The following is a 16,407-nucleotide window of genomic DNA, read 5'->3' as shown; positions in this document are numbered from 1 at the left end:
AATCATAAAATGAGATAACTAGAAAAACTTAAAAAAAAATAGCTAACCCTTTTCTATGTAAGATGAGAACTAGAGAAAGTCCAAGTGACATGTCCTAGATTATATGTCCAGTTAGTGACGGTGCTTGTACTAAAATAAAACTGGTCCCCTGACTCCTTGTGAGTATATTATTTTCCTAATTTGTGGACATTGAGAGATTTAAAGCACTAACAGGAATGGCTTCTGGAAATCAAATAGAAGCAGAATTTCTAGCTCTCTCCTTCTATTTTTTCAAGGCTGCCTCCCTGCTTTTCTGAAGATAATATTATTGACATGTTGAGAATATGATACAAAGGTCTTACTAGGGCATCTCAGCTTATTTTCCCTTATGCTTATTACCTTTATAAAATTGAACTGATTATCATAAAAATTCAACTGAAATCTAGTACCTTCATGCACACACATCCAAAGAGCTCTTCGAAATTAACTAAAGCAAATACGCTTGAGCTCATTAAGGCTATAACTGTAACATTGCTGTCTTTGCTATTGACATCTTTCTCTTCCTTAAGCCTTTATCAGAGCCCGCACAAGTTTCTTCTAGGTGTGGTGCAAGGAAAGAAATTTTCTATTTCAGGTCAAGGAGCCACATGATTGGAAAGAATCTAAAGTAGTATTTTTAAAAATCTTTGATGTCTTTGGACCCTTCCTGCAGAAAAATGAACACACACACACACACACACACACACACACACAGTATGCACACTTACTTATGCAATTTTGCATAGAATTACAGGAGGTCCAAAGGCCAAAAGTTAAGAATGCTTGGTGTAAAGGAAGTGGAGAGAAATGGAAGTGAAAAAAAGCGACCCCTAACATATTGCTATTACTCTAGGAAACATGGTTAGGTTTTTGTGTCAGCAAACACATAACTCCAGATGGGAGTTATCTTTCCTCAGATGAAATAAACGCTTTCAATATGTCATTTCCAGAAATAACAACTAGTGATCTCAAATCTTAAATATCCCTCTTAAACATCACTTCCACCGCCAAAGTAGAGTTCAATTTTAAGGTTAAGATTACTTTATTCTCTACCAACCTTCCTTTTCCTTCTCCTCTATTTTGTGTATTCATTGATCTGTCATCTATTTATCTATTATTTATTTATTTTTAACTTATTTTAACTCTTTTTTTTTTTAAAGAAAAATGCTAAAGCTTCAGGGGCCCAAATCAAGCCTATAAAACTGTTTACCTGGCAGTTCTCAGAATACTTCAAAGTCTTTATATTATTACTAAGAAGAAAATCATGAACGGTTAAAAGTTCGTGCATTTGTATTATCTGAAGCTATATAAAAGTGAGAAAATTGTTAGTAACTGTCTGTAATCACTCCAGCACTCCACGTCTAAGGGTTAGACTAGGGACTATTCATTATGAGAAGAAGCCAATGCTCTCTTTTCCCCCCTCAGATTACAAAGTCTTGCAGGATTTAGTCTCAGATTCTCAGTGGAAGCACTTCAGTGCTTTTTGCTTCCTTTGCTGCTGTGACCAGATGGAAGCATCACCTTCTTTTCCAGAAAGTCTATGAACAGGCAGAGTAAAGGTGACAGCTCACACAGAGTAGTGCCAGATGCTCTTGTTTATTCCAGAGTGTTAAGGGATATTTATTGGCAGAAGTTCAATGGCTTTTTGGAGGGTTTTCCAGTCACATTTTTGGGGGTGAAAATTTGCTTCCGTGTGCAGCCTGCATAAGGAAAACATCCTTTGCCCACTGGTCTTGGCTTTGTTTTTCTTGGTTTACATTGTTTCCTAAGAATACAGAAAGGTTTTAAAAAACACAAGCCTGTGAGTTTCATGAGAATGCAACATTCTTGTCTACTTGCTCTCTCTCTCTCTCTCTCTCTTTTTTCCCTCTTTTTAAGAAAATTAGAAATTGGGACTCAGAACTGCAAATGTTCCTCTTTTATCTTTCTTTTTATTTTCTAAAGCTGAGTCATAATTATATTGAATTGAACTAAAAGTTATTTAAAAACAGTATGTAATGATAACTGCCAATAAAACTGTTTATTTTACTATAAAATCAAACTATGCGAAGACTGGGAAGAATATCTATCCTAGTCTTATTTAATTAGCAAATTTATTATAGTACCATGGAGAAGGCAGTGTCATCAGTGCTTAATAGCAGCATGGATGTTGGATTTCAGATTTTGAAATTTACTAGCCATATCACCTGGGCAAAGTTACTTAATTTCTCTGTTTCAATTTCCTCATATGTCAGATAATCACAATAATAGTACCCATGTCCTAGCATCTGGGTGAGGTCTAAATGAGGTTTTTTTTGTTTGTTTTTGTTTTCATGAAATACATTTAGAAAAGTACCTGGCACATAATAAGTATTCAATAAGTGTTAGCCACTACTACAACTGCTGTTATTATCATTATTATTATGCAATGATTGATTTTGATTGATTACATTATAAAATGTGTATTCTTCCTTCCTGGGCAACATTTGTTTTAGGGAAAATGTGTCAAAAGTATTCTGACCAGTAGAGATGGCAGGAACCTCAAGAGATTGTCTATCCAACCTTACCCAGCCTTCACAAATAAACCACAGAAGAAAATGTTTATTGTGTTTGGGAGCTTTCCCAGGAAACCAAAACTATCATTTCCTTCAGGATTATTTTTAAAAAAATTTAATCACCCTTATAAGTAACAAAAATCATGTCTCACTATATATAGAGAGAGAAAGAGAGAGAGAGAGCACATTATATATTGCATATTACATAAATACATGTCTTACAGCACTATTTATTAATAAATAAAAATAGGCAGGCGCTTAACCGCTGTGCCACCCAGGCGCCCCTACAGAACTATTTATTAATAAATAAAAACAAATATTTTACAAAGAAAAGTTAAACATTTATTTTAAAAAGAAAGGTAGAAAGGTGCCTGGCTGGCTCAGTCAGTAGAGCATGTGACTCTTGATCTTGGGGTTATAAGTTCGAGTCCCACATTGGGTGTAGAGATCACTTAAAAAAAAAATTTTGAAGTTGAAAAAATATTTTAAAAAGAAAAACAATAAGCTTATGAATTTTATTAAATTAGAAGCTTATTTCCTTGTATGAATATTCTTTTATTTGGGGGGAAAAACAGGAATAGAAATATACATATACAGCTATATATAAAATAAGATACTTCATCAGTTAAACTATAATGGAAGTATCTTTTTTTTTTTTAATGACTTCCCAAGGTTTAGATTTCAAATCCCAGGTGCCTAATTTAAACAAATATTAAATTTTCAAAGTTAAACTTATTTTAAGCATTGATTTAATTTAATTAATTATAGAGGTATTGTAATCTTTGAATTTGCTTAAGTTTGGGTACTTTGTCAAAGTCAACCAGTTTTTGTAGTTCTAGAATACTTTGTTATTTTAAGAGCACAGATTGATTAAAAATGGTAAAATACAGCTGTTAAAAATGTAGTACACTTGGCTTCAAATTACAATCTAAAAGTGTGTGATGCCAACTTTAATTGTTTATATATAAATAACTTCTCTTGACTCTCATTAACTCTGTTCCAAGAAAATAATAAATGCTTCTTGAAAGAATAAACTCAAAAGAGGAAGAATTTGGAATGGAGTCTACGGATCTCAGTCGTAGTGACGGCAATTACCGATGGCACCGCTCCTGCATAAGTGCCTAATGTGTAAGTCCCACCCACATTTGTTTTCAGCTCTAGCCATATGGCCATTCCTCCTGAATGATTTGGCTTCTTTCTTTTCTTTCTCTATCATTAGACTATTATGGCTCTACTCCCATCAATTCTTGCCAGCTGGAAAGCAAAGAGTATTATTTTGCATCACTTATTCTTGATCCCTTTTTGAATAGTCTCCGTTGCCTTAAACACAAACTTCATCCAGCTTGTAGCTACAATGTAAAGGATTCAGTTTGTGAAAACTGTTCTGTTAGATGAGTTTAAGGACCTACATTCCTCTAGTACGCTTTATTTTAAAATTACCTTTTAACGCGGGGGCTGTGGAGTGGAAACTTGAATTCCTTGGGGTGCAAAACCTTGGGAATAATGTGTATATGTTGGGGAACAGTCTTGAAAATTGTCAGTCTTTTTAAAGGGCAGCCTTCTGACTATAAATCACTTCGGGTTGGCTCTTCATGGTCAAAAAATATTCCTACTATGATAAACAAGTATGTAACTTGGTTTCTTTCCAGAAGCATGTATAGCAATGACAATAGATGGGACGAAGTGAGGATTACTTCTGGGTTCGGAAAAGTAATATTTAACTCTGAGTTTTGGAAATATGAAAGTTTATTTCCTGCAAGTATCAACTTCAGTCTGGAAGCGGTAGGCTAATGACTTCTATTGCCATGTTTGTCAGGGGCATAGGTCTCTGCTTGTTCATTGCAGCCAAAGCAGCCTCACCAGAGCACATGCACCCAGAGAGAGCACCTGGTGAGTACCCCACTGTGATGACAGAATACCCACTTTCAAGTCAAAAGTCTGTGAAATATTGATCCCCGAAAGAAACTGTTTAACAGGCAATTGTAACCTTAAACCCAGAAAATGATTCATCATTACTAAACTATGGGACACAAAAATAAAATAAAACATAATCTTCTACTCTAAGGAAAGCTTAAGAAACATCTGGGGAGGAGCGCCTGGGTGGCTCAGTTGGGGAGGAGCGCCTGGGTGACTCCTGATTTTGGCTCAGGTCATGATCTCAGGGTCCTGGGATGGAGTCCTACGTTCGGCTCCGTACTCAGAGCAGAATCTGCTCATGCCCTCCCCCTCTGCTCCTCTCCCTCCTCCCCCAGCTTTCATCTCTCTCTCTCCCTCTCAAATAAATAAATAAATCATTTTTTTCCTTAAAGAAGCATCTCCCCAGATTTAGAGTGATTCACATTTTACTGACTTTGGGTCACCTGGCTGTTATTGATAATTATATCAATATATTATACAGGGTTGTACTTTTTTTAGTACACAACCTCCCCCAGTTGCATATGGTCTCTTTTCAAGTTTCCAAAGTATGTTCTTTGAAAATAATAGTTAACTAAAATGATGGCATAGATTCAGGTTTTTAAATTATTTTGTGTGGGAGAAAGAGAATATTGGTTTAAGAAAAAGAAAGGGATAAAGAAAGGGGGGTAATCAGAAGGGGGAATGAAACATGAGAGACTATGGACTATGAGAAACAAACTGAGGGCCTCAGAGGGGAGGAGGGTGGGGGAATGGGATAGACCGGTGATGGGTAGTAAGGAGGGCACGTATTGCATGGTGCACTGGGTGTTATACGCAACTAATGAATCATCGAACTTTACATCGGAAACCGGGGATGTACTGTACGGTGACTAACATAATATAATAAAAAATCATTAAAAAAAAACACCATAAGTAACTACTTAGGGAAATTCTTATAAAATAATTTCCTCTAAAACAAATAAGTGGCATGATGAGAGTATAAAGGGAGTGTCACTTTAGATTAAAAGACCCTTAAACAATGAAATACAATGTATCGACTTTGGATATGGATCCAAACAAATGAAAACCAAATAACTTTTGACATTTTTGAGACAACTGAATAAAGTAAATATGGACTAGTTGTTAAAAAAAAAAAAGAAAAGAAAAAGAAATTCATAAGAAATTCCCTTGGCAAAAAGAAAAAAAGAAATTTCATTGGCTGTCATAAAATGGTAATTATATCATAAATGGTAATTATCTAAGGGTTCAAAAAGTAATCCTTTTCCTGATAATTGAGTCTGTTTGCCAGTTGACCTTTCCTTAATCAATCAGTGTCCAGGGGAACGTGGTGGTCCTCAACTGGCTAACCATGCTCGCCACCCGGGAGCCTGAGGCAAATGAAATTCTGGTGGGGGAAGGGCAGTTCCTCAGATAAATGTTGTGGTAGGGTTACCAGAAGAAGATGAAATGCATTTGGACCTTTGCAAAGAACATGCTAAACAAAATCAGAGTGCACTTGAAAGATGCCACTGATGACGCCTTTTCCTATTTTGCCACTTTTTCTTCTTCTTTTTACTTTTTTAGATATGGGTGCATGTTGATATTTTGTTCGTGTATCTTCATCTTCTTTTCTCTCTCTGGTATCAGTCACTCTAGACTCGATCATCTGAATATGGAAGACTCATAAATGTCTTCTGAGCTCTACTTTGTGTGTCAGCTAGCTTTTCTTGCCCAGCAAACTTCTCCTCAGTAGGTTGTGCTAAGCAGATCCTCTGGTCTCAGCTAAGGTCACACATGCATCTCAGTCAGCTGCCACACTGATTGAATAGACTCTATTATAGTACCTAACATGTAGTAGGAACCCAAATCTATTGTTGTTGCCACTAATTAGATATGTTTTCCAAATGAGGAATGCAACTTCTTTTTCTTTGGCTGAGTCCAACTCTCTTTCTGGAAGAAAAAGCTTTGTGTACTTTCCTATAGCATCACCTAATCCATATATACTTACCACAACACTACCAATAATGAATCTCCACTGCTACAAGTATTCTAACAAATTACGCAACCTATGGCTATACTGGGATATCATTGACCGTATTTCATATTTATCTGTATCACCTTGGAGCCTAACACAATGTGTAGTGCATAGCAGCAGTCAATAAATGGTTACTGCGGCTGCTGCCTCTGTTGCTGCCATTGGCCTTAAAGACCAGATGTTAATCATACTAGTATTTCTTTAACTGTGTGTTGTATCCCCTGGGGAGCTCTGAGAGTGTCTAAGTGTGCTCAGGAGACCAATGTTTTAGATGCCTAAGTATCTGTTTGCAAATAAAAAGTTCTCTCTTTTCACTCCCTATTTCCCACCATTCTTTACTATTATCTGATCTTATATTTAACCATGTTTCTCACATGCTATTTCCTTCACCCAACTTAATAGATGTAGATGCAGATATAGATGATAATTACAGATATAGGTATAGATATGAATGACTGACATGATAGAGGAGTGCTGAGCTCAAGAGCTTTGAAAAAATTCTGGGGGATTGGGGCGCCTGGGTGGCACAGCGGTTAATCGTCTGCCTAAATAAATAAAATCTTTAAAAAAAAAAAAAAATTCTGGGGGATCAAATCCTGGACTTATTCTCTACTGCTGCAAGAATGATCCTGTTTAATAAATGCATAGGCTAAATACGGAAGACTATAAGTTACCATATGAATTATCATAGCACTTGTTGTAATCAAAGGATTCTGTTTGGTGGTTATTCCTTATCTTCTTTCTCTACAAAAAAAAAAAAAAATCACAAAAACAAAAATGTTCCTAAAACATGAAAACTGCAGCCTCAAACTTTTATGTGTATATATTGGGGGATGGAATGTTGTCATTGAATTAAAAAAAATACTCTAATACAGACATTAATATCCTCTACTTACTGGTGCTTTGAGGATGTTTCTCCTGTCATAGTCTCTTGTGCCTGGACCTCCTATACTTGTAGTCTTAATCGTTCGCTATAAGTAGAGCTTTGTCCAACTGGCCATAGGTGCGCACTGGCATTCTTTACATTTCCACGGGCGCCACTTGGATTCCCCGGCATTTTATTAGATCCTTTTGTTATATTTTTCCCTAAGTTGACCAAAAAATACAAAACCAATGTCTCTATTATTTATTCAGAAAAAAAGTCATTGCTTATGACTGAGGAAGTGTGCTGTGAGCCAATGAATGTATAAACTTTTACCAACTAGATTTTTCTAGGGAATTTAAGTCAATGACACACTGTCCCCCCACCAATGGACTAATCATGTTAATATCTAAAGTAATAGTTTTCCAGTGAAGGAATCAAGTGAATCGACAATAAATGTTAACCATAAAAAACATGTTTGAGGAACCTCAAGAAGGCTGGAACAAAAAGGAGTTAGCAAGATAAACAGCTTCTAGCTTAAGTTGTATCGTGCATGCTATGAGATTGGCTCTTGAGCTATTGGGGTTTTTTGAGAAGTGATATAATCTGATCCATGTCAGTTTATAATATTTCTAAAGGGAATTTTGACAGTGGGCTGAAAATGAAAGGGAGAGTGAGTGGAATATAAATTAGGAGTGCGGGCAAAACAATATCCAAGAAAGAGATGCTGATGCCTTAAAATATGGTGGTAGCAGTGGAGGTGGTTTAAAGTCAAATTGGGAATTTTTAAAAAATTGAGTGGACTAGGCTTGACTGATGGGTCGAATGCTGATTGTGAGAGAAAGAAGTGAGTCAAGGATGACCAACCTGGCGTTTTTTAAAGAGATGCGGAAGACTGGAGAGGAACAGTCTCAAGAAAAAAAAAAGTTCAACTGTTCAGTTTTGAACATGTTAAAATTGAGACTTCTATGAGTAATGTTTAAGACTGGAAATCTAGAATTTAACTGCCTTACTACTTATCAGCTGGACAAGTGACCTAATACTTTTTGTGTCTTATTTATATCATCTACTAAATATAATTATAGTAATAGGTCTTGCTTTCTAAGGTTGTTGTGAGGATTAAATTAGTTAATAAATATATAAAAAATCTAAAACTGATTTCCAGTGCATTGTAAGAATTTGTTACTATTATAATCCAAGTAGAGGTGCAGACAGTGGTTATGAGTATGGAATTCTGGAGGAAGTCAAAATAAGTTTAGATAGGATTTAAAGCCGCAGGACCAGATAAGACCGTATAAAATGTGAATGCACATAAGGAAAAGAAAAAAGCCAAAGGCAGAACCCTGTTTTATTATTCCAAGAACTTGAGTATTGAATTGAATATTCCAAGATATTCCAAGATTTTGAAGCTGGGAAGGGGAAAAAGAATCAACAAACGAGACTCAAAAAGATCTGCCAGTGCAGGTGGAGAAAAAATAGGAGTGTTTGATGTTCTGGAAGCCAAAGAAAGTATTGCTAAAAGGAAGGTGTAGTCATTTTTGTTGATGAAGATTAATAAATGAACATTGGCCTGAGCAAGAAAGACGTTGGCAACTTTGTCATTCAACCTTCAGTGGAGTCATTGAAATGAAGTGACTCAATGGGAGAATGAAAAAAAAGAAAGTAAAGTTAAATAGAATAGACTTTTTTTGAGAACTCTTGCCTTTTATAGAGCAGATACGCTTGGTGGGGAGCTGGAGGTGGATGGTGATTGAGGGTGAGTTTTTATTCAGACGGGAGACATTTCACCATATTTGTGGGTTGATAGGAATGATCCCACTATAGACATTAAGGGAATTTCCCAGTGTTTATTTTCCTACTGCACCAAATTTGAAATGGAATGAATACACATTTGGATAAAGGTAACATTATCTAGTTACCTCCAAATAGAGAAGTTGCAATTATCCATAAAGAGTAAAACTAAGATTGTGATTATACCACTTTCCATAGTCTATTTGTGTGAACAAGAAGGAGGATCTTTGTTTTTAAAATAAGGAATGTAAGAGCAATACCCTATGGAGGTACTTTGTAGAGTTACGGAGCTATTTTTGTCTTTTAAGAAAGACAAATTGATCTTTCATTACTAAGAAATAATAATTTTATTCTTATCCAGGGTAAAATAATGTCACAATGTACAGTTAAGATTTTATGGGGTGCCTGGGTAGCGCAGTAGTTAAGCATCTGCCTTCGGCTCAGGGCATGATCCCGGAGTTCTGGGATGGAGCCCCACATCAGGCTCCTCTGCTGGGAGCTTCTTCCTCTCCCACTCCCCCTGATTGTGTTCCCTCTCTCACTGGCTGTCTCTGTCAAATAAATAAATAAAATCTTAAAAAAAAAAAAAGATTTTAGTGTATAGTAATAAGCAAGACATGGGTCCATTTATCTCAGGTTCTCTTCTCAAATCCTCCGCTCTAGCCAGATCCCATCTCTCACAGCAATTTCACGCATGTTGCTTTCTCCTGACCAAGTTCTATATTCTTTATAAAGGCCACTATGCTTCTAGGACCTTTGCAACTCAAGAATGCATATTTATACAACTCCCCAAGTCCTTTCCCCCCTCTTTTGCATAAAACTACCTCCAATGTATTTTTCAATGTCTCCCTGATAATGAATCTCTTCCAGAATTGTTTCCTAGATTAGCACAGTCTGTTCTGACCACATGACTTTGCTTCATATTTTCTAGTCATTTACACTTACAGTGATGCATTTGATCATTTACATTTGCTGGTGGGCTTTCCCGAAGAGTTTTATGTTGCTTTCTTATACATAAATGAATGAATGATATTTAATGCCGATGAGTGAAGAATTCCATGTTAAGGTATTATGGTCTATTTATAGACACAAAATACCCAGTGGGCAACCACAATCTAAATTTTCCCCTATAAACTGTCTTGGGAAACGGGCCTTTTATCACGAGGAGGTTTAAAGGGAGATTAAGAATGGTTCTAATCATCATTGTACTGAGAAAAAAACAAAACAAAGCAAAACAAAACAGAAAAACAACTGAAACTCTCAAGGATAATTACTACTCTCAAAGAGCAGTATCCTCTCCATGGTTATAACCACATTCATTCATTTATTCAACATTTATTGACCATATAGATTATTAACGTTGTGGGAGATGGCACAATTCGAAATTGAGAATCGAGAAACACTCAATCATGGCTCTCAGAGAATTAATTGTAAGAAAGAAGCACATTATGCCCTGTTGCAGCTGCAACTGATAAGTCTTATAATAATGATGTAAAGGGTTCAGTGGGAAGAGAAAAATGGGGATTTACATTATAATAATTATAATTAGGCACCAAAACTTCCTTGAGAAAATGACGCTTACCTTAATTTTGAAGAATCAGAAGCTACATAACAATATAAATCCAAAAGGGGAAATAACTCTACAAGTAATTAGTTCTATATTCTATATAAGAATTTACACACACACACACACACACACACACACACAGAGTGAGAGTGAGAGAGGTTTATGCATGTGCATGTGTGTGTTGAGAGCTGGAGAGGAATGGAGTAGAGGAAGCTAGAGAGGATTTTCAGGAGGAATCTTAAGTATGTGCATTCCATCCTGAGTGCTCTGGAGAAGATGTCAAAGGATTTTAAAAAGAGGAGTGGGAGGATCAGGTTTGCATCTCTGAACACAGCAGTGGAGGCTGGTTTGGAGAAGGCTGGGCATAATCAGGCCCACTCTGGGACTCCTGCAAGTCAGCCATGTCGGGGTAATAGCCTATATTAGGGCAGTAGGAAAGAACCAGGCATTGTCTACAAAACATGAAAGTTTTGTATGACTCTTGGTCCTTAGAAGAGTAAAAACATGTTTCCTTCTTAAGAAAAAAGCAAATGAGATCTTTCTTCTCTTTTCTTATAGACTATATTAAGTTCCTATTGCTGCTGTAACACACTACCACAAACTCGTAGAAGAAATAACACAAATTTATTTTACAGTTCTGGGTGCCAGAAACCTTACCTGGATCCTACAGGCTAAAATCAAGATGTTCTTCTGATGGAGCTGTCTTCCTTCTGCAGGTTCTAGGGGACAATCTTGCCTTTTCCAGTTTCTAGAAGCCACCTGCATTCCTTAACTCGTGGTCTCTTATTCCATTGTCATCATCATATCTCCTCTCTATGATTTTGATCCTTTCACCTCAGTCTTATAAGGACTGTGTGATTGTGTTGGTCCCACCCAGATAATCCAGGATAATCTACCCATCTTAAAAACCTTAAAGGCATCCGCAAAGTCCCTGTTGCCATGTAAGGTAACATAGTCACAGATCCCAAGGATAAGATGTAGAAATCTTTGGAGGGCCATTATTTTGACTAGCACACTGAATATCTGTGAATTGTTGCAACCTCTACCAGAGCTGTAAAAGAGGACTTAATTCAATGCCTTTGACCAGACTGAGAACCTGCTAGAGTCTCGTTATGTCCTTCTTTAGCACTATGATGTGCTCATTCATTGGTTTAGTGTAAACAGATAAAAGAAAGAAGCTATTTTTGTTACTTAGAAACTTTTAACTTCTTTTGTCCACTTACAAAGTAAATGCAGATTGTTGTGTCGGAATATGCTTTCTGTGAGCAGCTTCCAGTTACATATGTTAGTGAACACTGGGATCAAAACATGGTGGTCGTTGAACAGGGTTTGTTTAAAATATCTCCTAATTGAAATTTGCTATGCAGATTACTTCCAAGTAAAATGCATGCAAATAAGTTAGATACCAGAAAATTATTTTTTTCCTCTTCTTTTAAAAAATCTTTACATTAAAAGAAAACCTGAAAATTATTATCTAATCTTCTCAATAATGAAGTAGAGAATAGGCATACTCTTTGTATTACCTTCTTTCTCGTTGCACATAATAGAAGAACTGAAAAATTAAGATTTGCCACTTGCAGAATCAGCACTGACACCATGCTGTGTTAGCTTAACTCACTAATGTTTTGCTCTAAAACTTGTGAATTTTTTTTCCCTTTTTTATTTAACCCTCTCCCCTTGTAGAAAAAAAAAAATCTTCTTAACTGTACTATCTGATTATGCTACTTTCACTCCTGACATCTAATCAGAAAGGATTACTTGGATTTTCTTAACCATGAAAGGAAACAAACACTACCAGCAATCCCCAAAGGCATTCTCAATCCTGTTGAAGAAAAATAACAGATTTAGGTCTTAGCCTTTCAAAGCCATTTCTCTTCCTGAGCTCATGTTTATCTGAAAATGAATACGGTTTGGACATGTTGGCTATGATAAATATGGAATATTTTGTTGGTGATGTTACCGGGCAGGTAGACTTAATGATTAAAGTTTTATAGGCAGCCCTCTGGGTCTTTCTATTTATTGAATAAAGAGCTCAAACATTTAGGTGCTCTTTCTTTCTCTTTATATGTATACAGGCCTTCTTTCAGCCTTGGGAGCAACAGAGGTTTATCATTTTCACACTTGTTGAATAAGAACATCTGATTTATTTGTTGCATTTATTCTCTTGGTAAGCGATGCCTTTAGTATGCTTAGGTGAACTGATTTGTAAGATATGCAATATGTTTTCCTTATACTGCTGCCCCGTGCTACAGTAAATGAGATCCTAAAATCGGAAAACATACATCTGTCATTGGCTTTGAGAAGGGTTTAAGGAATTGTTTCCTGGCAAATCATAATTGCTGATGACTGCTTATTTCATGCAAATCTTCACACATGTGGGACTATTAATGTGGCACTGCCCTCAATGAAATCATACAGCTGCTACTGACAGGGCAAAATTGCCAACAATATGATGCATCTTAATGGTCTGTGTAGCCAAGTCAATGAGTGAAACAATCCCATAGCACCAATTCAATTTCATATAGGAGAGGTTGATAAAAACAAAACCACAGAATCTCACTAATTTTTATTTCGGATTAATTATGAATGCTTTTAATCAGATAACTCCAATTTTAACTGTGTCCCACAAAGGTTTTAGAATGCTTATCTCAGGGGGTCTGATTTAATTAACAACCTTTCTATATTTCTCTAGTTTTCATGATATTAAGATGAAAAAAATGATTTCTCTGCTCTATTGTACTTTCTGAAATGTTTACCTATAATGACAGTAATTACATCTAAACTTGCTTATGACTATATCTCTATTGCAATGTCGATGCCTTAACACCAGAATAAAAAAGAATTGTGCATATGCATATGTGTGTTTTATTTTTTTATTTTTTTTTTAATTTTTATTTATTTATTTGACAGAGAGAAACAGCCAGCGAGAGAGGGAACACAAGCAGGGGGAGTGGGAGAGGAAGAAGCAGGCTCCCAGCAGAGCAGAGAGCCCTATGCGGGGCTCGATCCCAGGATCTTGGGATCACACCCTGAGCCGAAGGCAGACGCTTAATGACTGAGCCACCCAGGCGCCCCAATGTGTGTTTTAAGTATATATTAAACTCTGTATTGGTAAGTGTGAAGAATTAGTTGACTGCTAAGGTAAAAACCAAATAATTGCTATATACGATAGAAGTCGATTTCTCATTCTGTAATTTTCCAAACTTATGCTGTGTGGGGGAGGTTTTTTAGCTGCAATTTTGGGTTTCTAGGTTCTTTCTTGTTCTGCCGTCCTTAATATGCAACTTCCACTTTGTAGTTTTAATGACTCCTCTAACAATATTAGCAGAAGAGAGAGAGAAGAACAGTGGAGGACACAAAGTTGCATTTTAAAACTGTGACCAGGGGACGCCTACGTGGCTCAGTCCATTGAGCAATCGACTCTTAATTTCAGCTCAGGTCATGAGATTGAGCCTCATGTCAGGCTCTGGGTCATGAGATTGAGCCTCATGTCAGGCTCTCCCCTCAGTGGTGAGTCTGCTTGGGATTCTCTCTCCCTCTCCATCTGCCCTTCCCCCTACTCATGCAATCGTGCTCTCTCTCTCTCAAATAAAAAAAAATAATAAATAAATAAATAAATAAATAAAGAAGCCTTTAAAACGGACCAGGAAGTTGCTCATATCACCTCCTCTCTTCCCCCAGTGATAAGAACTTAATTATATGGCCACACTAGCTGCAAGACAGACCGGGAAATAGAGTCTTTAGCATAAGACCCTCTAAAATTAGAATTTCTATTACTAAACTAAGAAGAACAGAGTGGATATTGATACGCAATCATCAGCCTCCGTCATATACTCTAACATTAATTTAGACTGCTTTGACAATTAGTATATGGAGGAAATCCAAAGACATAGTAGCATACCTATGAATATTTTATCATTGGAAAGTAGGACTGTCTTAAGCAAATTCTTCCCTTTTTATTTCCTTCCTCCCTCCCTTTCCTTCTCTCTTTCTCCAACTCGTCTCCTCCAACTTCCTCCTTTTTTGTTATTTTGTCAGGTTTTGTGTGTCAAGTATTGCTTTATGCACGGAAGTTCAAAGTCATTTCCTCTCTCACATAGTCATATGGAGGAAATAAATAAATTAGTACAATATGGTGTTATTTTAATAATATACTATAGAGATAGGGAAATAAGTCTTCCTAGGTGGATCAAAAAAAAAAAAGTCACCAACAGATACCACTTGAATTTGGTCTTCAAAATGAAATATGAGTTGGTTGCTATGTGATACTTGGCCTGGTATCTTTCCTCATTTGGTTGAGCTTTCAATCTACCTAAAGACTTTATTGACTGTTATCAAGACATGTAATTGTTGGGTGGCACAGCGGTTAAGCGTCTGCCTTCGGCTCAGGGCGTGATCCTGGTGTTACGGGATCGAGCCCCACATCAGGCTCCTCCACTATGAGCCTGCTTCTTCCTCTCCCACTCCCCCTGCTTGTGTTCCCTCTCTCGCTGACTGTCTCTATCTCTGTCAAATAAATAAATAAAATCTTTAAAAAAAAAAAGACATGTAATTGTTAAGACACACGTATTTCACCTAATAGAAATATATATCAAGCAGGGGAACAATAGAGAGATGTGCTTTTAGTAATTGACCCTGAGAAACTAACCCTACATTCACTCATTCTGTTCAAAACATCAAGGAATATGCTGGAGCTAGAACTAGTTTTTTGTCCCTGGAACAAAAGGCAAAGGGAGTCTCTCAAAATTTATCAGGAGGGGTCAGGAGAATATTAGAAAAAAAGAGCAGACAATGTCTGAAGAGATCTTCACCAGGTCTGACACATGGGTGCTCTGTCAGGACTTAAAAGCAAAGGATGCTTGTCCTTCTAAGAGAGAGAGTAGGACCCTTCCTTCCTTCCTTTATTCCTTCCTTCCTTCCTTCCTTCCTTCCTTCCTTCCTTCCTTCCTTCCTTCCTTCCTGATTGATTCGAGAGAGAGAGAGAGAGAGAGAGAGAGGAGGGGTGGAGGGAGAGGGGAAGGGAGAATCTTAAGCAAACTCCCTGCTGTGTGTGGAGCTTGATGTGGGACTCAATCCCACAACCCTGAGGTCATGACCTGAGTGGAAATCAAGAGTTGGATGCTTAACCAACTGAGCCAGCCAGGCGCCCCAAGTATGACTCTTTATAGTCAATTTTCAAGAAGTTAAATGCTTGTCTGCCAGAAAATGAACAAAACAAAACAGAAGCAGACTCAGATACAGGAAACAAACTGTTGGTTGGGGGAGTGGGTGACAGAGGGGGGCAAAATGGGGGAATGTGATTAAGAGGTACAAACTTCCAGTTACAAAACAAGTAAGTCATGGTGATGTAATATACCGCATAGGGAATATAATCAATAATATCGCAATAACTTTATATGGTGACAGATGGTAAGTAAACTTATTGTGGGAATCATTTCACAATATATAAAAATATTGAATCACTATGATGTACACCCAAAACTAATAGGGTATTTTATGTCAATTATATCTCAATTAAGGTGAAAAAAGTACTTGTGCCATTTGCTTGTATCTGTTGGTATCTCTCAATCAATCACCATCATTCTGCTGAAAATTATCCACATGGAAGTTTCATATTACAACAGTCAGCAAACTTATATAGAATTTATAGATGGAAACTTATCCTTTATTTAATATTATGTTTATTTACATAGTACTCTGAATT

Source organism: Ursus maritimus, unplaced genomic scaffold (genome assembly GCF_017311325.1).
Source record: "Ursus maritimus isolate PB19 unplaced genomic scaffold, ASM1731132v1 scaffold_1, whole genome shotgun sequence".
NCBI lineage: Eukaryota > Metazoa > Chordata > Mammalia > Carnivora > Ursidae > Ursus > Ursus maritimus.
Note: the sequence above shows the minus strand (reverse complement) of the source record.